This window comes from Temnothorax longispinosus, chromosome 8, assembly GCF_030848805.1.
Source record: "Temnothorax longispinosus isolate EJ_2023e chromosome 8, Tlon_JGU_v1, whole genome shotgun sequence".
Taxonomy (NCBI): Eukaryota; Metazoa; Arthropoda; class Insecta; order Hymenoptera; family Formicidae; genus Temnothorax; species Temnothorax longispinosus.
In genome coordinates this window covers 9325947-9350223 of record NC_092365.1, presented here as the reverse complement: position 1 = coordinate 9350223, position 24277 = coordinate 9325947, and the positions used below count along the sequence as shown (strand labels likewise).

At 43.3% G+C, this 24277-nt stretch overlaps 1 pseudogene; it reads left to right on the top strand.

Annotated features, from left to right (window-relative positions):
- The first annotated feature begins 1747 nt into the window (after positions 1-1747).
- LOC139817748 (uncharacterized) lies at positions 1748-2899 on the top strand (annotated as a pseudogene).
- The last annotated feature ends 21378 nt before the right edge of the window (positions 2900-24277 follow it).

Here is a 24277-nt window from a genome sequence, read left to right as displayed (position 1 = left end):
AAGAAGAAAACCCCAGGAGAAGATAGACTGGAAGTATGGATAAATGGAAGCAGGAAGATAATACAAAGGTTAAAAGAAATTATAAACAGGGTATGAAAAGGAGAGGGGCTTCTGGAAAGATGGAAAGAAGGAGTGATTGCCCCTATCTTCAAAAAAGAAGATAAGGAAAATTTAAAAAATTATAAAGGAATAACGCTGCTCAACTCGGCGTACAAAATATACGCAATGGTACTTGAAGAAAAACTGAAGGCCGAATTAGAAGACAAACACATCATCCCAGAAACGCAGGCTGGTTTCAGACGAGATAGAAGCACGATAGATAATATTTTTATACTGAATTACATCACAAACAGAGAATTAGTCAACAAAGGAGGAAAAATCTACGCCTTCTTCGCGGATTTAAGCGCCACATTTGACAAGGTGGACAAAGAAGAACTGCATAAGGTAATGGAGAGAACAGGAATTAGCCAGAAGATCAGGAAAAGAATAGATGAAATTTATCAGGAAACGAGGAACGTCGTCAGAGTAAAGGGACATACAACGAGCAGATTTTGGACAACCAAAGGAGTAAGGCAAGGATGCCCCTTGAGCCCAACGCTCTTCACGCTTTACACGGCAGATCTGGAAGAAAGGATAAGAAAAGGTCAAGCAGGAGGGATAGTGATAGAAAGAGAAAAAATATGGACACTTGCCTACGCAGACGACATGGTGCTATTAGCCAGGAGTCCAGAGGAGGTTAAGGAGATGATAAGTAGATTCCGAAAGTATTTAGAAAAGAAAAAATTGACACTTAACGCTAAAAAATCCAAAGTTATGATCTTCAAAAAAGGAAGGGGTAGGAAGAAGAAGGAAGAATGGAGATAGAACGAAGAAAGATTAGAAGAAGTCAAGGAATTTAAATATCTAGGGTTTTACTTCTAAAAAAACGGAGGACTGGAAACACATATAAAAGAAGTCAAGAAGGCCGCGATTGCAATGGCACAAGTATGGAGTATTGGACAGAGGAAATTCAGAGAGAGTGTAGATAAGAGAATGAAAATGTTTAAGAGTCTAGTGGAAAGCATCCTTTTATATGCAGCGGAAATATGGCGATAGAGAGAAGAAGAAAAGGTAGTGGACGATATACACATAGCATGCCTACGCGCTTGCGACGCGACACTTACAAAGACATTCACACGAACAGACAATTAGGAAATCGCCGACTCGCGGCATACATCAAAGGACACTCGGCGGCTTTGGTCCTGGCTCGTCTTTCTGTTCTTACGCGGAATCAATCTACAGATCTTTCGATCGGTGTTTTTGATCTTGAATAAGCCAATAGGAGCGCCCCGGGAGGTAGAGTGGGGACCACAGCCGTCGAGGAGAGCCCAGCGAATAGTAGTCAGTCAGACATGCGAGCTTAGACACGATAGTGAGTCGCGCACAAGAGATAGAGACGAAACGATAAACTGTAAACAACTTGCGATATTCCGTGTAACAGACTAATAAGTCATAACATTAAAGACAGATGAACACAGTAAACAAAACTACGGTGTGAATGTTTTCTTCCACGCCATTCCTACTGTCCATTTTGGTGCCTCCTGTGAGGTACGGTTCTTCTGGAAAACAACCCCTGGTTTGCAAGATCAAAAAAGGCAAACGCAACAGCCGGATAATTGACGGAAGCCGATCGAAGCGGCGGTGAGCGCATATGTTTTTCAATTCAATAAAGCAAGTCGTTCGGTTTTGATTCGTTGAACTTTACGCGATGGCCGAGAGAGTTAAACTTCTTGTACAAAAACGAACGTCATTAAAATCGCAGATTACCATATTGTCTAATCTCCTCGAAAAAGACGACGTAGAAAAGGGTATATTGAAATCGAGGTTGACCAGTCTAACCGAGTTATATCACGCGTTTGAAGATTACAACGACGAGCTTGCAATCTTAGATCCGAATGACACGCATCAAAATGAGTTCGAGCACATTCAGGAACGCTTCTACTCACTCGAGAACAGGCTCGAAAACATAATCGACGCGGATAATACAAACGCGGACGTAGGCGCTTCGAGTAGTGGAACTCGAATGAACAATAACAAAACCGCGCCGCTTGTTAAAAAACGTCGTATCAAGTTGCCCGACGCGCCATTACCTACGTTTGACGGAAATTTCGAGCAATGTTTATCTTTCAAAAACGCGTTTCACACCATGATCGGCTCTCAGACGGATTTATCGGACATCGATAAATTGTAAAGATCTTAGCTATTGACGGGACGAATTATACCCACACGTGGGAATTGCTAGAACGTTTATATGAGGTCAAACGAATATTAATAACTCGACATTTGTCAATGTTAATTAACTTACCGGTGTAAGTTAGATAAGGAGAGCACAAGCGGTTTAATGAAACTTGCCGACGATGCTCAACAGCATGTAGCGTCATTGGCCGCGTTAGGTGTGTCTATCTGAGAAGTTCCCGAGCTTATCGTTACCATTCTAGAAAGCAAATTACCAAAGAGCGCGTTGGAGCGGTGGGAGGTGACTCTTGACAGGGAGGAATTTCCGAGCGTAGATCAGATGTACGAATTTTTGTACAAAACCGCAGTTTGTGCGTCGAAAAGAGAAAGAACAAAATATATGAGTGGCGACAGGTCGTTAGGCGAGCCTTCCGCTAAAAGGAGACAAGGATGCTCGTCGGACAGAGCACTTATATCGACCGTGTCGCGCGGTTGCATAATGTGCAAAAATAAGAAACACGAGTTATTCATGTGCAACAAATTTAAACAATTACCGGTACACAAGCGCATCAAAACAGTTAAAGGCGCGAAATTGTGTTACAATTGTCTACGTTCGCACCGCGGATATCCTTGCAAATTTTCGACATGCACAATTTGTCAAAGGAAACATAATACAATTGGATAAATTGTTAGATCCGCCAGTGTGTAGTTAAAAATAAATGCGAAATTAAGCGACCCAACTGGCCAGTATCAATTTATTTAATTAACTCACTATGTTTCAACCTTAATTAGGTCCTTTTCAAGTGAGAAACAATACATAGGTCACGCAACAATGGATCATGCGTCGCCGCATTGTGCGAACGCCACGCTAGAACAAATATGTCCATATAAGTATGTCGAATATAAAGATGGAAGTCATATCAGTGGTAAAACGTAAAAACTTACATGTAATGTGCGTCAAAAGAATAAAAAATAAAAAGTTTCCGAGAGTCGCCATGTAAAGCTTTAGGAGAATAAGACAGATCATTTTCTCCACTAGCTTCGTTCCGTGCCATATTCAAAGTCACAATGATACGTATAATACACAATGACTACAATAAGATGTGTTCCGAAAGTACCGTATGAAATTACGCATAGTGTTTGATGAGTCCGCGAAAACGAGTAATGGCTTGTCTCTCAATGATACGCTAATGGCGGGCTCTACAGTTCAAGACAGATTGTTTTCTCATCTAATTCGGTTCCGCATATATAAATACGTCATTACCGCGGATATCGAAAAAATGTATTTACAAATAGCTCTACACGAAGACGATAGAAGATATCAACGAATTCTTTGGCGCAAGGACAATGAAATCAAAACATTCAAGTTTAACACTCTCACTTTCGTCGTTTTGTCCTCGCCATTCCTCGCGATACGCGGATTAACGAGATTTCCACTGTCGCTATCTACTATCTAGCGAAACCACTGCCAAGGGAACGGGCTTGGAAAAATTAGCGGGGAAAGAAGACCCTGTTGAGCTTGACTCTAGTCTGGCACAAAAATTGGCCTTCAAAAACTGGCCGACGAGTAACATGCATTTCTTAGAGCATCAGAAGTTCTCAGGAAACATTTATACGTAGATGACTTGTTATCGGGAGCAGATAGCATCGAGGAAGCTCGAGTAGTTAGAAACGAGTTAATTGCATTGCTCGCGCGGGGAGGATTTGTCATAAGGTAATAGGCATCCAACGAGGAGCGCATCATCAACGATCTCGCGACCATCGCGTTGCACGCAAAATTCGTATTTGATAAAGATCGTTCCTTGAAAACCCTGGGGGTGACGTGGTGCGCGCGAGACAATCGGTTATGTTATTTTACTCAAAAGATCAAGGCCAGTAAGAGAATAACGAAACAAAACATGTTATCAGAGTTTGCGAAAATTTTCGACTCGCTAGGTTTGTTGAGCCCAATTGTACTACACGCCAAAAAATTAATGCAAGAGTTGTGGCGCTATAAGGTAGATTGGGATGAATCGGTTCCGCAAAGTATTCATGTAGCATGGCAAGAATTCGCCGGGCAGCTTGAATTGATAGACTAAATATCATTCGATCGGAGATTTCTTATAACGAATTATCGGAATGTTCAACTCCACGGGTTTTGTGACGCGAGCAAAGGAGGCTACGGCGCGTGCTTATATGTGCGTTCGAGCGGAAACTGCGGGAACACGGCGGTCAGAATATTATGCGCCAAATCACGCGTTGCGCCAGTAAAGGAAATTGCGATACCACATCTTGAGCTGTGCGGAGCGCTATTGCTAGCGCGATTGTATCACGAGGTAAAGGACGTTCTCAATATTACGCTTAACAAAGTAGTCTTGTGGTGTGATTCAACCATTGTACTATACTGGCTGAAAACGCCACCACACCTGCTCAATTTATTCGTCGCGTCTAGAGTCACGGAAATCCAGAATCTCACGAGTACGGTAAGCTGGCGGCACGTTAGATCAGAGGACAATTCAGCCGACGCGATTTCAAGGGGACAGCTGCCACGAGCATTCTTGCGAAATCAGACGTAGTCGGCGGGTCCTGCGTGGTTAGTTAAAGACGAATCTGATTGGCCCAATAAACTTATGCAAATGATAGAGTTGCCCGAAGTAAGAAAAAGTACGTGTTTAGTAACAACAACAGAAGATATTGAAATATTCAATAGTTGTTTTTCTTATTCCAAATTACTTTGAGTCATCGCATATTGCCTGCGCTTTCGGCCTGCTAATACATGTTCCGGTTCATTAAGCACAACGGAAGTCGATAATGCCGAAATACGATTGTTGAGGATCATACAAGATACGCGATATCCCAGCGAGATCAAGCAACTGAAGGGCAAGGGATCTGTAGTTAAAAACAAGATAGCAAACTTGAGTCCCTTTTTAGACGCGGACGGTCTCATTCGGGTAGGAGGACGTCTCCAAAAATCGAACTTAACATTTCCCGGAAAACACCCGATATTGCTTCCGAGCCGACATAATATAACAAATCGCATTATCCGCGAAATTCACGAAAGACAACATCATGCCGGCATTCAGACGACATTATATGTCCTGCGCCAAAGGTTCTGGTTAGTTGACGGTCGCAACCAAGTTCGAAAAATCGTGCGTTCTTGTGTACGCTGCTTTCTGTTCAACGCTAATGCCGTAAATTATAAATTAGGAAACCTCCCATCGGTCCGAGTAAATCAAGCAGTTCCCTTTACTGTCACCGGCATAGATTTTTGCGGTCTATTTCGTATAAAGGAAAAAAAATACCGCAATCGAACACGTATCAAGGTCTATATCTGCATATTTATCTGTATGGCTATAAAGGCGGTACATCTAGAAGTAGCCAGCGACATCCGATGGGTTTCTCGCAGCGCTGACGTTTTATAGCAAAACGTGGGTGTCCAGAACACATATACTCGGACAATGGTACTAACTTTGTAGGAGCTAATAATCAGCTAAAACAGATGTACGCCTTATTCAATTCAGAAGATCACAGAAATCTCATAACCAACTTTGCGAACAAGCACCGTATCACGTGGCACGTTATACCACCGATGGCGCCACATTTCGGAGGGTTATGGGAATCGACCGTCAAGCTCTTCAAGCATCATTTCAAACGCGTTGTAGGGGATTTATTATTCACGTTCGAAGAACTAAATACGTTCGCGGTTGAAGTCGAGGGAATATTGAATTCTAGGCCAACAACTGCGCTATCCACAGATCCGAACGACTTGCTAGCTTTATCTCTCGTTCACTGTTTGATCGGTAAGCCTTTAACGTCCCTCCCGGAGGGCGATTTGTCATCAATTCCAGCCAACCGCCTGTCCGTCTGGCAGCATATCACTAAAGTGCGCCAACACTTCTGGGCGCGATGGAGCTTGGAGTACCTCAACGAGCTTCAAAAGCGTACCAAATGGATCAAGGCTAGACCGAAACTCGACATCGGAGCTGTGGTCCTCATAAAAGACAAGGGCTTGCCATGCTCTCAATGGGCATTGGGCAGAGTTATAGCGACGCACCCAGGTGAAGACGGAATTGTGCGAGCTGCCACTATCAAGACCGCTTCTGGAGAGCTGAAGAGAACCGCCAAACTACTATGCCCACTCCCAATCGAGCAACCAAGCGAATAAATCCATTTGCTATAATTTCGTCTACGACGTCGTACGATACGTTCCACTAAATAAGTAACACGTTCTGTCTCGGCCGATATAAATAATGCGTTATTGTCAATCAGAACCAAGCGGCAACGTAATATGCGAATCGAGCGAATTCTCATCAAGCGAATATCACCTTGGAGGATTGGGGCGACTCAGGGCTTCGGCCCCTAGGCGTCGTCGCCCACCAATACAAAATTTTGTGCGTACACGATTGAGGCGACTCAGGGCTTCGGCTCTTAGGCATCGTCGCCCACCAACACAAATTTACATGCGTTTATGATTGCATCGTTGCAACTATTAACAATAACATCACACGCAAACCGTATACCAAGGCATCAGCCTCTAAGCGTTATCGCGTGTCCTTTATTTAGATACATCTGTAAGGTTGATCGATCCCTCTCAACGGGGGGAGGATGGACGATATATACATAGCATGCCTACGCGCTTGCGACGCGACACTTACAAAGACATTCACACGAACAGACAATTAGGAAATCGCCGACTCGCGGCATACATCAAAGGACACTCGGCGGCTTTGGTCCTGGCTCGTCTTTCTGTTCTTACGCGGAATCAATCTACAGATCTTTCGATCGGTGTTTTTGATCTTGAATAAGCCAATAGGAGCGCTCCGGGAGGTAGAGTGGGGACCACAGCCGTCGAGGAAAGCCCAGCGAATAGTAGTCAGTCAGGCATGCGAGCTTAGACACGATAGTGAGTCGCGCACAAGAGATAAAGACGAAACGATAAACTGTAAACAACTTGCGATATTCCGTGTAACAGACTAATAAGTCATAACATTAAAGACAGGTGAACACAGTAAACGAAACTGCGGTGTGAGTGTTTTCTTCCACGCCATTCCTACTGTCCAGATAGAAAAGTTGCAAGAAAAATATATAAGATGGACTCTAGGACTGGACTTCAACACACCGGCATATCTAATACGAGAAGAAACGGAAACTGACAAAATAAGGATAGAAGCCGGAAAAAGGGCGATGAAGTACGAAGAGAAGACAAAAGAAAGGCAGACGAACAAAATAATCACGGAATGCTGGAAAGAGATACAAAACAAACAGGAAGGGAAGAAAACAAAATAGGAAAAAAACAGGGACCAATACTATAGAAAAGTTAGCTCTAGCACAAGGGGAACAGGAAATTAAAGCTCTGAAAGAACGAACATGGAAGAACTAATAATGACGGACCGGAAAGAACAAAGAACAGAACAAGAGAAAAGGATAGAGGAGGGAAGGTACTGCGCTAGGTACAAAGAGCTGAGAACAGATCACATCCCAAGGTATCTACAAAAAGAATACAAAGGAAGAGACCAGAGAATGATTGCAAGATATAGATGCGGAAACGAGGAGGAAGGAAGCAAGTACTGGAGAAAAGAAGAAGAAAGAGTATGTAGAATATGTGGCGAGAAAATGGAAACGCTAGAGCATTTGATGTCTGATTGCGTAGAGCCTCTAAGGGATCACAGAAATATCAAAGACATCTTGAAAGATACGGGAAAGGGAGCAGATTGGATGAGGAAAGTGACCAAGCACAGGAAGGACCGAAGAAACGTACAAATACAAAACGAAACTGATAGCAAAGAAATGTAATATAAAATGTATTGTAAGAATCTCATCTTAAAGACATGTAGCACCCCCTTTCAAGGCCGAAAGGCAATTGAAATAAACAAATATGTATACCGGGTGTCTCAGACACTCAGACCACCACCCGATTTATTCGTAAACGCAACATTTTAGAGAAAAATGTTACAGACCAAAGTTGTATGGTTTTAAGGGGTAGGGTAGACCGGGGACAAAAGTAACATTTTGAGTTTAAGATTTTATAACAGTTAAAATATAATATCTACGTAAAAAAGACCTGTACCTTTAGATGTAGTATTTATTTGACTACAAAATTTTCTTGTGCTGAATTCAGTAATGTAACTAGGAAAAAAGTTATTATTGTTTAAAGAATATGAGGAATACTGTTACAACCGTCCCAACCCCCGGGACAATTGTAACAGCAGAGGGGAACGATTGTACCACATCATCTATAAACAAAATAATGGTTATTTAGTAGGTTTATGTAATCAATCTTACGAATTTTCTATAAAAAATGCAACTTTAATGATAAAATAATTTGTTACATGACAATATCAGTATTTTTACATTATAGCAAACAAAAACAAATAATACTGTTTTCTCAACTGAAAGATTATTTATAATCATATATATTTAAAAGATTAGGTTAAGTTGAAGTTGTCCCCGAGCAACGGGGACAATTGTAACGCTACAACTGTTCCCAGGCATTGATGTTACAATTGTCCCCTAATGATATTTTATGATTCGAAGTAAATTTTTTACATAAATATCTGGATGAAAGTCAATCGTATTATGCAAATCATCAACATAAATAATCACTAAAACATATAAAAATAAAACCTTATACCTTCGGCATAAAAAAAGAAAAATATTTCAGATTTTATGCACGTAAGAAAACTTACTTCAGGAAGGAAAAAAGTAACTTCTTCTCCTGCACACGTGCACGTTCCGCGAGGGGCGGCAATGAACTAAGGAACAAATGCCGCTCTATCTAGCGGATCTCGCCTCGCGGTCATACACATGTACCTTTTATAGTTTAAGAAATATTCACGATGTTACAACTGTACCCTGTTACTTTTGTCCCCGGTCTACCCTACATAAGATGGTGTCATTAGTTTCACCTTAAATAGTTGCTTGAAAGTCACGTAAAGGTCACCTTCAATTATTTAAATAGAACTACCTACTTTTTATTACATATTCTTGTAGTTTATCTCAAGGGCTTTCCAAAACACTATAAAAAAGTATTTTTTTATTAAGAACTTTTGGAATTATAAGGCCTGAAATTTCTAGTATTTTGACATGAAATACAAAATATCTTGTAAAACATCAAGTTTTCGGTAATGTTACCTTAATACTTTTACGCACAGAATAATGAGACAAATCAATTGGTATAAAAAAAGCATAGTTCCTTTAAGAAAAAATATGTGATTTGCAACACGCATCTGCATACTTTTTCTTAAAAGCAACTATGTTTTTTTTCATATCAATTGATTTGTCTCATTATTCTGTGCATAAAAGTTTTAAGGTAACATTACCGAAAACTTGATGTTTTACAAGATATTTTGTATTTTTAAGGTGAAACTAATGACACCATCTTATGTACCCCTTGAAACCAAACTTTGGTCTGGAACATTTTTATCTAAAATGTTGCGTTTACGAATAAATCGGGTGATACGGGTGGTCTGAGACACCCGATATATATAATAGGCTTTGTTTCCTTTAAACATTCAGTAGAAGTCATTTTTTCTTTTAGTAATTTAATATCAGAGACATTATTTACCTCCAAATAGAAGATATCATCTATAAAATAAATTCATGTTAATAAAAGAAATAACAATTAAAAAAATAATTATAATAAAAAATAATTAAAAAAAAATGAACGCGTGGTCGCCACGCGCGTTAGAAGTGAAACTTCTGAAGGCAAGGCTTTGCCATAATTTTTCTGAAATTAATACAAAAACAATGCAACGGAATTAGTGACTCCAAGCCGCCCGCAACTCGAAAATATAGTGTTACACGCAGTTCTCACTATATCCGTCTCGCCAATGCCGTACGCCTGATCAAATTTTCGTGACGCGTTTTCGAGTCGCAAAATCGAATTTACTTACCGATCCAAAAAAAGTTTCACTTTGTACGCCTGTTGGTCGAATTTTCGTGACACTTAAAACAACCTGTCTTCGAAGCGCGGATCGAGCTCGCGGTTGGCCGGGGTTCGAAGGAGGTGCGGAGAAGCAGACGGAGGGCGAGGTTAGCGAAATGAAGGCGCGTCTCGGTTACAAGAAAATAGTTGAATTTATTCTATGACAATTTACAATCTATGCTTGCGGCACTTACAATAGGTCGATGCGTGCGAGGCGACGTTGGTTTGGTCGCGGGCGGCGCGGGGTAACTCGCGGTATGTGCGGGGCGGAGCCGCTGCTTTTGGTATTCGCGCGGACCGAATCGCGTGACGGCAGGTATCGGCACGGGCGGCGCCGGTTTCCCGGCTGGCACGGCCCGGAGCGCGGAAAAATGGCGCGAAGCGCGGCGGCGATATGGATCGCGAAGCGTGGATAACGCGGCGGAAGCGGGTCGTCGGCCGAGACACACTCGGCGAGGGCAGAGAATGCCAGAGGCGCTCTACCGTCTTGTCCGGACAGGCTTCGGATGATTTGGAAGATGAGAAGCTGGTCCTTCGCCGAGACACACTCGGTGAAGACAGAGAATGCCGGAGGCGCTCTACCTTCGTATCCGGACGGCTTCGGGTGATTCAGATAGGAGCGAAAAGCTGGTCGCTAGCCGAGACACACTCGGCGAAGACAGAGAATGCCGGAGGCACTCTACCTTACGTTCGGATTAGCTTTCGTGCGGGAATTCAGGATCGGTGTTGTCTGGAAGACGGGTGATCGGGAATCGCGCTCTGTGCCAGCGACGCCGGGCTTTTATACGCGTCGCGGCGTGGTGGGGGTAGCGACGGCGATCGCGAGCGCCGGGCCGGTGCGGCGGAACGATCGGGGATCGCGGCGCCCCGACGCCGTGATCGCGTTCGGCGGTCTTCGGCCGCGCTCGGCGCGGTGAAGCGGTTGCCGCGTTTAAGTCCATTCGCGGACTTCCTAACGTATGAGATGATTAAAAGATACGCTGGGCACATCGTGCCCGTTCTTCACCCCGCGGGTGGTCGGCGGGGTGGTCTCGGCGTGTTGTTCTTGCCGGAACGATGCATGTTTGGGGGTGCATCGTTACACACTATTTCGTGACGTTTTTTCGTGTCGCACAATCGAACTTACTACCGTACTAAAGAAGTTTCATTTCGTACGCCTATTGGTCGAATTTTCGTTACACTTTTCGTGCTGCATAATCGAACTTACTACCGTGCCAGAAGAAGAACCGTTTTGTCAACGCCGTACGCCTATTGGTCAAATTTTCGTTACACTTTTCGTGTCGCACAATAGAACTTACTACCGTACCAAAGAAGTTTCATTTCCGTTACACTTTTTTGTGTCGCGAATCGAACTCACTACCGTGCCTAAAGAAGTTTCACTTCAAAAATTATCAAATAGATTAAATATTGTATTAATATTAAGTATCAAAATGTAATAATTGTTTTGTTAATATATTACGTTAAATTTTTCAAACAACATTAAAAGCATCTTACTCTTCAAAAGAACAGACGAACCCATCTCCCTCTTTCTCTTTCTATCATTCTGTTTCGAAATTACTCGATGTAACTCTGTAATAATAAGTTCAATTACCAACACAGGCAATATATTGTTGCATCTGCGCTAAGCTCGAGCGCGTCGCACTTTCACACACTCAAACTCTCGCGCTCGCACTGCCGAAGCACGCGGAAATAAAAAGAACACTGCGTAAAAGGGCAAAACAATCTCAGCGTTTATTAAGGGGCACAACTAGTGTGACTGCCCAAAAAAAAGGTGATTTTCGGGAATTTATTAAAAGAAAAGTATTGCATCGAATGTTTTGAAATTTTGAGAATATATTTGTGTATAAATGATCTATGAGCAGTAATTTTTTTGTATGAAAATAATCAATTTTCAGCGACTTATGTGTCATCTCCCGAGTCTCCAAAAAAAAAACGTTTTCCCACTGCTGCAGTGATTGCGGCCTTCAGAGTGCCTGAAATAAAAAAAAAAATGTCCGTTAAACTAGAAGGTATTTCCCGTACAATGACCTAGGATTATGAAAAAAAATTAAAATCCAACAAAATGGCGGAGTTTTGAAAAAAAAGTTCAAATTACGCTTAAAAATCTCGCGGTTTTTTGCATGGCAAATTGACATTTTTTATCCAATAAAAAAACTGGAAGGTCATTGTATAGAAAAACAAATACTAAACACGCTCCAAAAAAATTCAAGTCGATCGGATGATTTGTATTCGAGTTAGAACTGCAGCAAACTTGAAAAATGTCGTTTTGAGAAAAACGCGTTTAGATAAAAATATTGATTTCATTGTTTGATTGAGAAATATCATACTTACAGCTAATCTGCTATTCCAGGCCCATATAATTCACCTTCCTCTTCCTCAAGAAAGTACCTGCTGGGTTGCTGAAGCTTTCCTTCGAGCTAATCGACCCTCTTTCGAAGCTTATGTACGTTTCTGACCGACGAGCAGCTACTCTTTAGAAGGCTGCCGTTCAAAAACTATTTGAGATCCACTCTTAAAATTTTAGTATGTTATTCTTGAAGCTATAGACTATCGAAAAATGCAAAAAAAAAATCGATTTTTCAAAAGTGTCACACTAGTTGTGCCCCTTAAAGGCTCGTAACAGAAGAGTGCGGACACACGTCCAAACGGTTTAGCAGTTCGAGAACAAATCTGACATTTGTTGTTGTTAATACACCGATCAATACTTCCCGTCGTTAGGGAACGCGCTTCGGCTTGAAGGTACTCGTGAGCGAAGTTCAGGCTTCTCGCGACTCTCTTGTACCGGGCGTCTTGCTCGAGCTTAGCGCAGATGCAACACTACTCTCCCTCTTCAGATTGTCGTCCCGACAATCCCACTGGGTAGTGTGCAATCGGTTCTTTCTAAGGTCAGACTCCAAGGTTCCTGGACGGTCCCTTGCCCTCCCCGAGCTGCTGCTACAGGTTACAGGGCACCGTCCTCCTCCAAATCCTTTCTTGAACGACACGCGTTCTTCCTTAGGGAAACCGTCCTCTGGGCAGGTCTCCAACTGGCCTCTCTTCCGGAGAGAGTTGCATGCCAAACTCTCCCCTTCTCCGCTGATTCCAAGGCGATCTCCCAATCTTCAGCTCAGCGTCGCCCTCTTCGTCTCACCGTCGCCGTCCACTTCACTGCAAACACCGGATCTCTTCTAATTCTTTGGACAAGGGGGGGGAACTTTCTGAGGACCCAACGTCATTCAGACTCCCCGAGTCCCTGCCTCGGCATTTGCCCAAGTCCCTCGCGAAAACCTCAGTAAAAAATCGAGGGAGAAACGGACTTCTTTAAAAAAAAAAAAATCTTCTTCCCCAGGTAAGCCTCAGCGAGTAAGGAATTTTCTTCGTGGGCAGACCTCCCCTTGGATCGTAGGCTCTACTTGGGAAAGAAACAAACAATGCACGCAGTAACATTGAATAAACAACTTAACTTCTATAGTAAATAGAAAAACACTCTCACTTAACTTTTAAATAAAAACAAATTTTTATTTAAATTGAACAGGCAGCTAACCGGGCTCCAACCTACTCTAACAATTCTCATATATTTTTTCAAAAAAAAAGGTGCTAGCTTATTTGAATGAACCACTTTTCTTTTATATCTAGGTGTCTTTTGGATACAATATACCACATCGTTAAATTTCTTTACCACCTGGAAGGGTCACTCCCAGTTACTCTGCAATTTCGGGGATTTTCTTTGACTTTTCGAGGGTTATAAAGCCAAACTCTTTGTCCCTCCTAAAAGAGAACTTGCCTAGCTCCCCGATCGTACCAGCTCTTTACTCGAGAAAATCTAACGCTCATCCTCTTTCTGACTTCAGAATGGGATTCCTCTAATCTCTCCTTCAGAGTCCTAACAAAGTTTCCCACCGGAGGCGACTCCTCACCTTGAAGCTTAGGGAAATTCCCTCGCAACAAATCTATGGGTAATCTGAGATCTCAGGCAAAGTATAACTCCACAGGAGTCATTCCAGTGGTCTCATGCTTCGAGAAGCTATATGCCAAAAGGAACATAGAAATCCAACGATCCCAGTTTTTCTGATTCGAAGAAATGTACTTCGCCAAATAATTAACTATTGTTTGATGTTGAAGCTCGACCTGACCATCAGACTGGGGATGCAAAGGAGTGGTATGAGTTTTTCTAACTCCAAGTAGATCCATTAACTCTGAGAAAAGCTTTGATTCGAAATTTCTCCCCTGGTCAGTATGAACTTCCGCGGGTACTCCATGCCTGGAGATAAACTGATTGACGAAGATCTCTGCCACAGTTCTCGCCCTAACATTCTTTAAAGGGAAAGCTTCTACCCATTTGGTGAAACAGTCTACGATGACGAGAGTAGGTAAGGTAAGGGCATTCTAACTAGGGGATCTGAGGGGGGGTGAGGGGCGGGGAGGAACCGCGGGCGGGGGAGGGGGAACCGCGTTTTTCGGGCGCCGCGGGGAGGGGGAGGGGAAAACCGCGTTTTCCGGCGTCGCGGGGGAAGAAGAACCGCGTTTTCCGGCGCCGCGGGGCGAGGGGGTCCGTGTTTTCTGGCGCCGCGGGGGAGAATGACCGCGTTTTCCGGCGTCATGGGGGAGGGGACCCGCGCCGCGGAGTCCGCATGCAACGGCCGCGTCGGTCCGCGTGACGTCACACAGCTCGCTCCCGCTCGCGTTATCTCCCCCTCGTAGATGTTCTCTCGCGCCCCCGTTCCCCGTTCGTCTTCTCGTTCGCGCGGTCTCTTTCCCTCGTTCGCGCGACGAGTGCGGCACGCGCATTCTTATTGAGAGTTCTAATTTTAAACCATTGACGGTGGACAAGGGAACGGTAGACAGAAGGAAGAATAATTAAAACTTTTTTAACCATGCATTTATTTATCATGTAGCGCATTATACACAATAGTATCCAAAGCGTAGGCTAATAATTCACAATCAATAATCGAATTTTTATCATAAAATTCACGCAAGATTGTAACTGCGTTACATTTATCGGTGATACAATTTTGACATAAAATTTTTACAAACTGTTTGAATTTTTCACTTACGCCGTGAACATTTTGACATAGTTGAAAATACACATTCTCGACGCAATGTTCTAGTTCGAACAGGAAGAGTACAGTTGACGGTTTCATGTACAAGCTGGTGCCGCACGACGTCAATTTTACAATATCTGCGTCACGTATTTTAACGAGCTCCAGATCTCGAAACGTTAGCGATGATGGTGCCGATGACTGCACAAGTCGCTGTATATCTACACGTTTTTCGATGAATGTCACCCACGTTGCATGTGGCAGAATTATCCGATTGCCTCGGTTATCGCCAATAAGTATATCCACAGAGGACATAGGTCCCGCGTTGATTCCAACATCCAAAAATTTATATGTTGTTGATGTCAAGGCAAATTTCCTTCCCAAAATACGTGGCGTGTAGCGGGGTTTACCAAAACTGAAAAAATACAATTACATGTTTATAAAAGTTTTTTTTTGCACAAGTATATATGAAAATTAGCGGTACTTACTTATTGTGTTGTTTCTCGCACGTTTCGTCCTGAATCGGAACGTAGTAGTTCGCACCGTGAGTGCTCATCGTATCTGGAGGTTGTTTGCGACGTACTCGAACCGTATCGAACTCTCGACTGCGCTCTAGAATCCTCGTAGACCATTTATACATACCCAAAACTGCAAATCTTGCAAAAATAGCGCTAATGTACGGCTGCTGCATGGTGACCACCACCACAATCCACATATACGTTAAATGTGATATTTTTGTCAAGAACATTCGTGATGAGATCACCTCATCGGGCATCAAATATGATTTCTTTTCAAGAGCATACGTGTCTCGCGATGATTTCATCGAACACGTGCAAAACTGCAAATTTTGCAATTTCGCATAAGTCAATGGAGCGTTATTGTTTTTAAGAACATGTCGCGACATGTTTCGCGATGATTTCATCGAACACGTGCAAAACTGCAAATAGCGCCGATGTACGGCTGCTGCATTGATACAGATCAAATCACCAAAAGTCAATGGCGCGTTTTCGTGAACGTACGTGTCTCGCAATGATTTCATCGAACACGTGCAAAACTGCAAATTTTACAATTTCGCATAAGTCAATGGAGCGTTATTGTTTTGAAAAACATGTCGCGACATGTCTCGCGATGATTTTATCGAACACGTGCAAAACTGCAAATTTTGCAATTTCGCATAAGTCAATGGAGCGTTATTGTTTTTAAGAACATGTCGTGACATGTCTCGCGATGATTTCATCGAACACGTGCAAAACTGCAAATAGCGCCGGTGTACGGCTGCTGCATTGATACAGATCAAATCACCAAAAGTCAATGGCGCGTTTTCGTGAACGTACGTGTCTCGCAATGATTTCATCGAACACGTGCAAAACTGCAAATTTTGCAAATAGCGCCGATGTACGGCTGCTGAGATGAAATTAGATATGATAAGCAAACGATGCATCATTAGTAGAATATAAAATGACGAATCTGGGGGATACGCTCAATAGTCGAGAATTGGAAGTCGTGAGTGTAACAAATGCCGTTAGCAAGAGGATCGTGCAATAACATGGAGCAACAGTTGTTGGAGCAATCCACCCTTTTAAATTCGAGGGAAGATTTTGCCGCGTGGGAGCAACGATGTGACGAGTTTATCGAATCATTGGAAGAACAAAGCCGAATTAAACGGCCACGATTATCAATCGATCAGTCATCGATCGGTCTCAAACAGTCGTTGGTCGCTTGAATCGCGCGACTCGAAGGTCTGAAAGATTTGGTACGTCAACGTTTCGTGCATGTGGGTGCGGGATACAGTGCGAGTGAGACAGGACTCAGATGGCGCGAGATAGATACGGCTTTTGAAAACCGTATACTGACTGGTGCGGTAATAAATTCCAAACACATCGAACCTTATCAATTTCTCAAAAATGCGAGAGAAATTGTACTCGATCGCGTGTGGAACGTCATGCAACGGCATGACAATGTAAAAATTAACACAGTGTTTAATGGTCAATTTGTTGCGGGTGACAAACGCGCGAATAAAAGTATCGCAACGAGAAACTATGAAGTCTTTCGTGAGTCCGATCTGCACGAATGGTACAAGCGACACGTTATCGAGCCTATCCTCGCATCGCTGGAGGAATTCCAGAAACGTGATAGCGGATGGGCGTTGTCGCGTATACTCAATTTAACGGTAAATGTGAACAAATATAATCCGTTGCACGCGGGGTGTTTTGTAGAAATACCGCGAGAAATTAAAAAGAAGAAAGCGGTGATAAACGTGCAATCAAGAGACAATCCATGTTTCGCATGGTCAGTGGTGGCCGCTCTACATCCAGCCCAAAGAAATGCAGATCTGGAATCGTCGTACTCTCATTACACGTCGGTGCTAAATCTTACGGACATTAAGTTTCCAATGACGTTGGATTAAATTAAAAAATTTGAAGATTACAACAACATCTCCATCAACGTGTTTAGCATCGAGAAAAAAAACGCGGGACTTGCAATCTTCCCATTACGGGTTACTGATCGAAAGATGGACAGACATGTAAATCTGCTGTACATGCATGACGACAACGTGGGACATTTTGCGTGGATCAAGAACCTATCCCGCCTCGTGAGCTCGCAAATCAACAAGCACCATGGTCGGAAATACTTTTGCGATCGGTGAGTATACATCCTAATAAATAATACAAATAATTCATACGTAAAAGATATAAAAAAATTTCATTATTTACAGATGTTTGCACTACTTCAGCTCCAACGAGAAATTGGAAGCCCACACCGTCGACTGTCAGGAGATGAATGACTGCGCGATCAAGTTACCGAGCGATAACGACAAGTGGTTGGCCTTTAAAAATCACAGCAGGAAGGAACAAGTTCCGTTTGTCGTATACGCCGACCTGGAATGTACCCTGGAGAAGATGGAAGCGGATCCGGAAACGTCCAGGTACACATATCAACATCATCGCGTGTTTAGCATAGGGTACTACGTGCGTTGCTCGTACGACGAGTCGCTATCTATGTATCGGTTTCGTCGCGATAAGGATTGCGTCGCGTGGTTCGCCGAGGAGCTAAGACGTTTAGCTCACGACGTAAAGACCATTTTGTCCACTAATGTACCCATGGCAGATTTCACGCGAGACGAGTGGGAAAAGTTTAACAGCGCAACGCACTGTCACGTGTGCGAAAAACCGTTTGAGCCAGACGACGTGCGAGTACGCGACCATTGTCACCTGACCGGTCGATACAGAGATCCCGCGCATTCGAATTGTAACTTAAATTATAAAGATTCGCATTGCATTCCCATAGTTTTTCATAATTTATCGGGCTATGACGCACATTTTATTATAACTGAAATAGCAACAGCGTACGAAGGACATGTAGACTTACTCCCAATTACAAAAGAAAAATATATTTCGTTTACAAAAAACGTTAAAAGCACCGAAGATAAAGATAAGAAAACGTGCGTCAAATTGCGATTTATTGATTCGTACAAGTTTCTCACCGCTAGTCTCGACAAATTGGCATCTTATCTCAGCAAGGATAAACTGCGAATATTGCAACGCGAATTTTATAAAATATCCGCAGAAAATTTTGATTTGCTGACACGAAAAGGCGTTTCCCTATGAATACATTGACTGCGTCGAAAAATTGGAGGACTTGTGTTTACCACCGCGCGACTCGTTTTACAGTTCATTGACAGGTGACACCGTATCCGAGAGCGATTACGCGCACGCCGTCGACGTCTGGCAGCGGTTCTCCATTCGAACGGTCGGTGACTATAGCGATTTATATCTCAAAACCGATGTCTTGCTGTTGGCCGATATCTTTGAAAATTTTCGCGATAGTTGCGTCGCGAGTTATGGACTCGATCCGGCGTATTATTTTACTCTACCGGGTTTTACGTGGGATGCTATGTTGAAGCATACACACATCAATTTCGAATTGCTCACCGACATTGACATGGTCATGTTTATCGAACGCGGTATACGCGGCGGTTTGAGTCAATGTTTAAACAGATACGCGCTGGCCAACAACAAGTACATGCAGTCGTACGATTCATCGAAACCGTCGTCGTACCTGATGTATTTTGATGTAAATAACTTATACGGCTGGGCAATGTGTCAACCATTGCCATATGCAGATTTTCAATGAGTCGACGACGTAACCGATTTTAATGTTATGGATGTCGCGTTAGATTCCTCGATAGGCTACATACTCGAAGTCGACTTGGAGTATCCGCAACATCTTCACGACACGCACACTGACCTACCGTTCTGTCCGACGCGCGATAAACCACCCGGCAAGCGGAAGGACAAGCTCCTCGCAACATTATACGATAAGAAACGTTATGTCATACATTATCGCAACCTACAGCAGTGTACTCGTCACGGTCTCCGCATAGCAAAAATTCACCGCATACTGAAATTCGCGCAATCTCCATGGCTTCGCGATTATATAGAATTTAATACGAAATTTAGGACATTGGCCAAGAATGATTTCGAGAAAAATTTATACAAATTGATGAACAATGCAGTGTTTGGTAAAACGATGGAGAATGTGCGCAATCACGTTGACGTGCGACTCGTGATTTATTGGAACGGTCGATACGGCGCGGAGGCAATGATTGCGAAACCAAATTTTCATAGCCGAAGCGTCTTTTCGGAGAATCTTGTAGCAATAGAAATGCGAAAACTCGAGGTGAAGTTCGACAAACCAATCTATGTGGGTATGTGCATTCTCAATATATCCAAGACATGTTTGTACGAATTTCATCACGAGTACATGTTACCGTTGTATCGCGATAAGTGTAAAGTCACGTACACCGATACTGACAATCTTATTTATCACATCGAGTGCGACGATGTGTATGATATCATGAAGCGCCACATTAATAGATTTGACACTAGCGATTACGCGATCGATAATACGTACGGTATCCCACTCGCCAATAAAAAAGTTCCGGGCTTAATGAAAGACGAAAACAACGGTGCGATAATGACCGAATTCGTCGGGCTTAGAGCAAAGATGTACGCCTTGCGAGTAGACGGTAAGAAAGATGCGAAAAAGGCTAAAGGTGTTAAGAGTAACGTCGTAGCTAGGTCGATAACGTTCGACGATTACACACGGTGTCTGCGCGACGAAATTGAAATGACGCGACAGCAGGCTTGCATAAGATCCAAACTACACGAGGTATACACCGTGTCCGAAAAAAATAGCTCTAAGTCCATACGACGATAAGCGATACATTATACCCGGTTCTACCAAAACGCTGCCATGGGGACATTATAAAATACCACTGTAAATATATTGTAAATACATTTATGAAAAGAAATGACTCATATGTATATATGTATGTTTTTATATTGTAATAAATTTTTACAATACATTATTCTTGTGTATCCATGAATTGTGTGAATTATCAAATCCTAACCACTTTACATCCCCCCTTTTGCGCAAAACTTTTTCAACAAGATACACGTCGGGATTAGCAACGCGATGTAACTCGTATTCGTAGAAGCCGCCGGCGACGGGTTTTCCGCAGGAATCTTCCAACAGATATGTCACGGGATTAGTTTTCTGCACTTTGCCGATTCTAAACACCTTTGTGGTCCAATTTGGCGTGTATCCTTTCTCGAAGATTGTCTTGAATTTACTCACGCGTACCGAGTCGCCCACTTTGAATCGCGCGGGAGCAGCGATCTTTACGTGGCTGTACACCGTTGTTAAGAGCTTGTCGGCGACCGCGGGGGTAACATCGATGGGTCGCATGCCGATAGTTCGATGCTTTCGCGCGTTGTAATCTGATACGAGACTCGGCAGCGAGTCGATCCATTTGTAATTTTCATTGCGCGTAAACATTTTCCACATGTCGTTCTTGAGCGTGCGATTGAATCGTTCGACGACCGATGCCTTCATTACGGAATAGGTCGAATAGTGATTGATATAATGTTTCTTCAAAAGTTTCTGCACGTTTGCGTTGTAAAATTCTTTCCCCTTGTCAGTCTGCAGATTTTTTGGGCATCTACCGCCGTCTCGAATTATTTTCGCGATCGCCGCAGTAACCTCAGTTCCGCTCTTGGCCTTGAGCGGTACGGCCCATGCGTGCTTGCTCAGCACGTCGATAACGGTGAGTATGTAGTGGTAGCCTCTGTTGAATCGCGTGTATGGACGCATCTCAACCACATCCGCCTGCCACAGGTCATCGTATCCGTGCACTATGACGCGTCTTCGCGAAAAATTTCTTCTCGCAGGAGCGTGTAATTCTTCCACCAGCCACCGTTTCTCAGTTGATTGCTTCTTACCAGCCATGACGATGACGCGCAACTATGACGCAAATATCAGATGTACGTTCTTATCTATTTGCGATGATTCGCAATTACATCTTGAATCATCTTTTGAAGTTCGTTTAGGGTAATTTGTACGTTATTCTGGAATGCGCCATCTTTCTCTCAATTTCATACTGTCGATCTTTCAAAATTTGCACGCTCTGCTGCACGTAACGTTTATTGGCTGCATCGCCATCATCTACAGGTGACGCTATCCGTCGAATCTTGCGCGATTTTGCGTCAAAGTCGGTAGCGACCATGCAAAGAGCGTTATCGCGCACGTAATTTCTTATTAATCCTCTTCATTGATAGTACGGTTCCGCACCGTCTCTTCCGAGCGATATACCAAACTTGTTGATCGGCATTTCGATGTTGATTAAATGACTCGCTGTCGCGCCACTTAATTTATAATAAGTCCAGCCTCGCGAAGTTCCTCGATAATCGACAAGATCTCGTTATCGTGACCGGTGTGACCCGCTAGGCGCGAAGCTTCGAGCAATCGGAGACGATCTACAAGCTCGTTGGGATCGTCCCAATGAACATAATCGATCTTGTTGTCGTTTAACCTTTTCCAGCTTTTTTACCCGAAATCGACGATGCAATTATATGGTCGATCTTGTTGCCTGTCATGGCACGCGGTATACCTTTTCCAGCTTTTTTACCCGAAATCAACGGCCCGATTATATGTGTGTACTTGTATCCCCCGTTGCCCTTTATTTGAGCGTGAGCATCATAATTGCGTTTATGAGCACTCGTCATCAACAGAATCAACAGCTCTTGTATGTTTGCATATCGTCCTCCGTGTAGATATCATGATCGGGATATTTCTTAAAGATTAATTCGAAAAGACCGCGTGTGCCATTGTATCGTATGCCGTCGATAATTATCTTGTCCGCGTAGTTCACGTCAAAATGTTTATTACCGAGCATCATTTCATCGTTGGTGAATTTAACACCGTACGCGATGTCCATACCGCTTTCTTGATCACCGCTCAGAACTGCCCCAACATACTTTTGGCTCATTAAACCCAATTGATCTCGCAACGTTTCTTGACTCTCAGATGTTTGCAACTGCTGTCGGACGGACGTCATGAGTGGGTCATTCGTGGTTTCGAAAACATCTTCGTTTGCGAGCACTGTGGGTCGTACGGAAGGCGCAGAGGTTATCGGTGGTTCATTCAATTGACCTTTCGATCGTTTCGGTTTACGCGGTTTTAAAATTTTGGTTATTTTGCTCAAATTAGATGGCACATTTATCGATCGTTTCAACGTAACCGGAGTTGAAGCCATTACAGAGTCGTTAAACGAAGCGTTTGGTCGTTGTCGTTTGAGGTTCGGCTCTTCGTCTTCCCATGCCGTTTCATTCTCAATCTTTGACAAGTCAGACTCTTTGCCAGCAACGGTGTTTTCGGCAATCTGCCTTAGAGGCTCGATGATGAGCTTAAAGTGTCTCTCCAACGCGATATCTTCCTCCACTTTACCAGTTTTCAAGGCGTGATACTTTTTGCAAATCGAATTGCTCGTTTTCACAATTTTATTTGCTATCCTCTCGCGCTCTCTAATCTCCTCGCTGCTGTCCATGTTGCGATAATGTTGTTCAATCGACGCGTCGACAACAACTAACCACGTTTCGGTATCGCAAAGTTGTTAAATCCTTTTCTGTATCGGCCGTTCGAAAGCGCGCTGTCCATGTCTCGCGTACGTCTGACAGAAATAAAAGCAGTCGACGCATGGAAAGTCATCGCTTTTATCACTTTCATAGTCCGGTACCCACAAGCGATTATTGTCAAGCGTCATTTCTTCTTGCTCACTGTTATGAAAAAATAAAAATGCTCACGTCGCGAAAGCTAATGTTTGTTTCGACGCTTCGCAATTCGTCTTAAATTCGCGATGTAGTAGAAATACGGAGCAAGAAAATGGGCTAGGCCGCGCTGTTGAACGGATAGCGGTTCGATTTTCGCGTCAGCGACGCTCTCCGTCGGCTCCTCTTTCTTCACCGCGGTCAAGCTTGAGTTGTCGATCATTTTCAGCGGCCCGATGAGAGGTTTAAAGTGCGTGTCCAACTCAATGTCCTTCTTGATCTTACCGGTCTTCAAAGCGCGAGGTTTCTTGCGAATCGAATTACTCGTTTTCGCAATATCTTTCACGATTTTCTCGCGCTCGCGAATATTCTCACTCCCGTCGATCGCAACCATCGCGAAGAAAAAACAAAGCAGAGTGTCGATCTCTCTCCGTAACGCTAACGTTGTTCAATCGACGCGTCGACAACAACTAACCACGTTTCGGTATCGCAAAGTCGTTAAATCCTTTTCTGTATCGACCATTCGAAATTGCGCTGTCCTTGTCTATCAACACGAATCCATACTTTTGTTGCCAACACGTATGACACAATTTACTGAAATCATCGTAAGACATATCTGTGTTTACGTGATCGTTGTATATGTGTTTTAGATTGGTACCATCCTGTTTAAACATAATCAATAAATTCGCGTTGTCGCGTATAAGATGCTTCGGTATCTTTGCATACGTCTGACAAAGATAGAAAGAGTCAACGTCCGCGTGCCGGCCCATTGCAAAGTATTCTCTTATCGTATCCTGCTTGTCGCACGCCACGTCATCAAAGATAAAAATAGAATTCGGGAGCGCTTCGCTCGGCGGAATGACGTCACTGTTATTCGAGAACGTAAAGTAGCCAATCTCTTCTATCGGTGTTAGTATATTCTCCAAATATCGATATTTCGGTTGTTGCAACAATTTCGAGTACACATACACGTTCTCGAAACGTACACCGTGCGGACTTTCCAGCAAGCTTATCAAGACGTTTGTCTTGCCGCA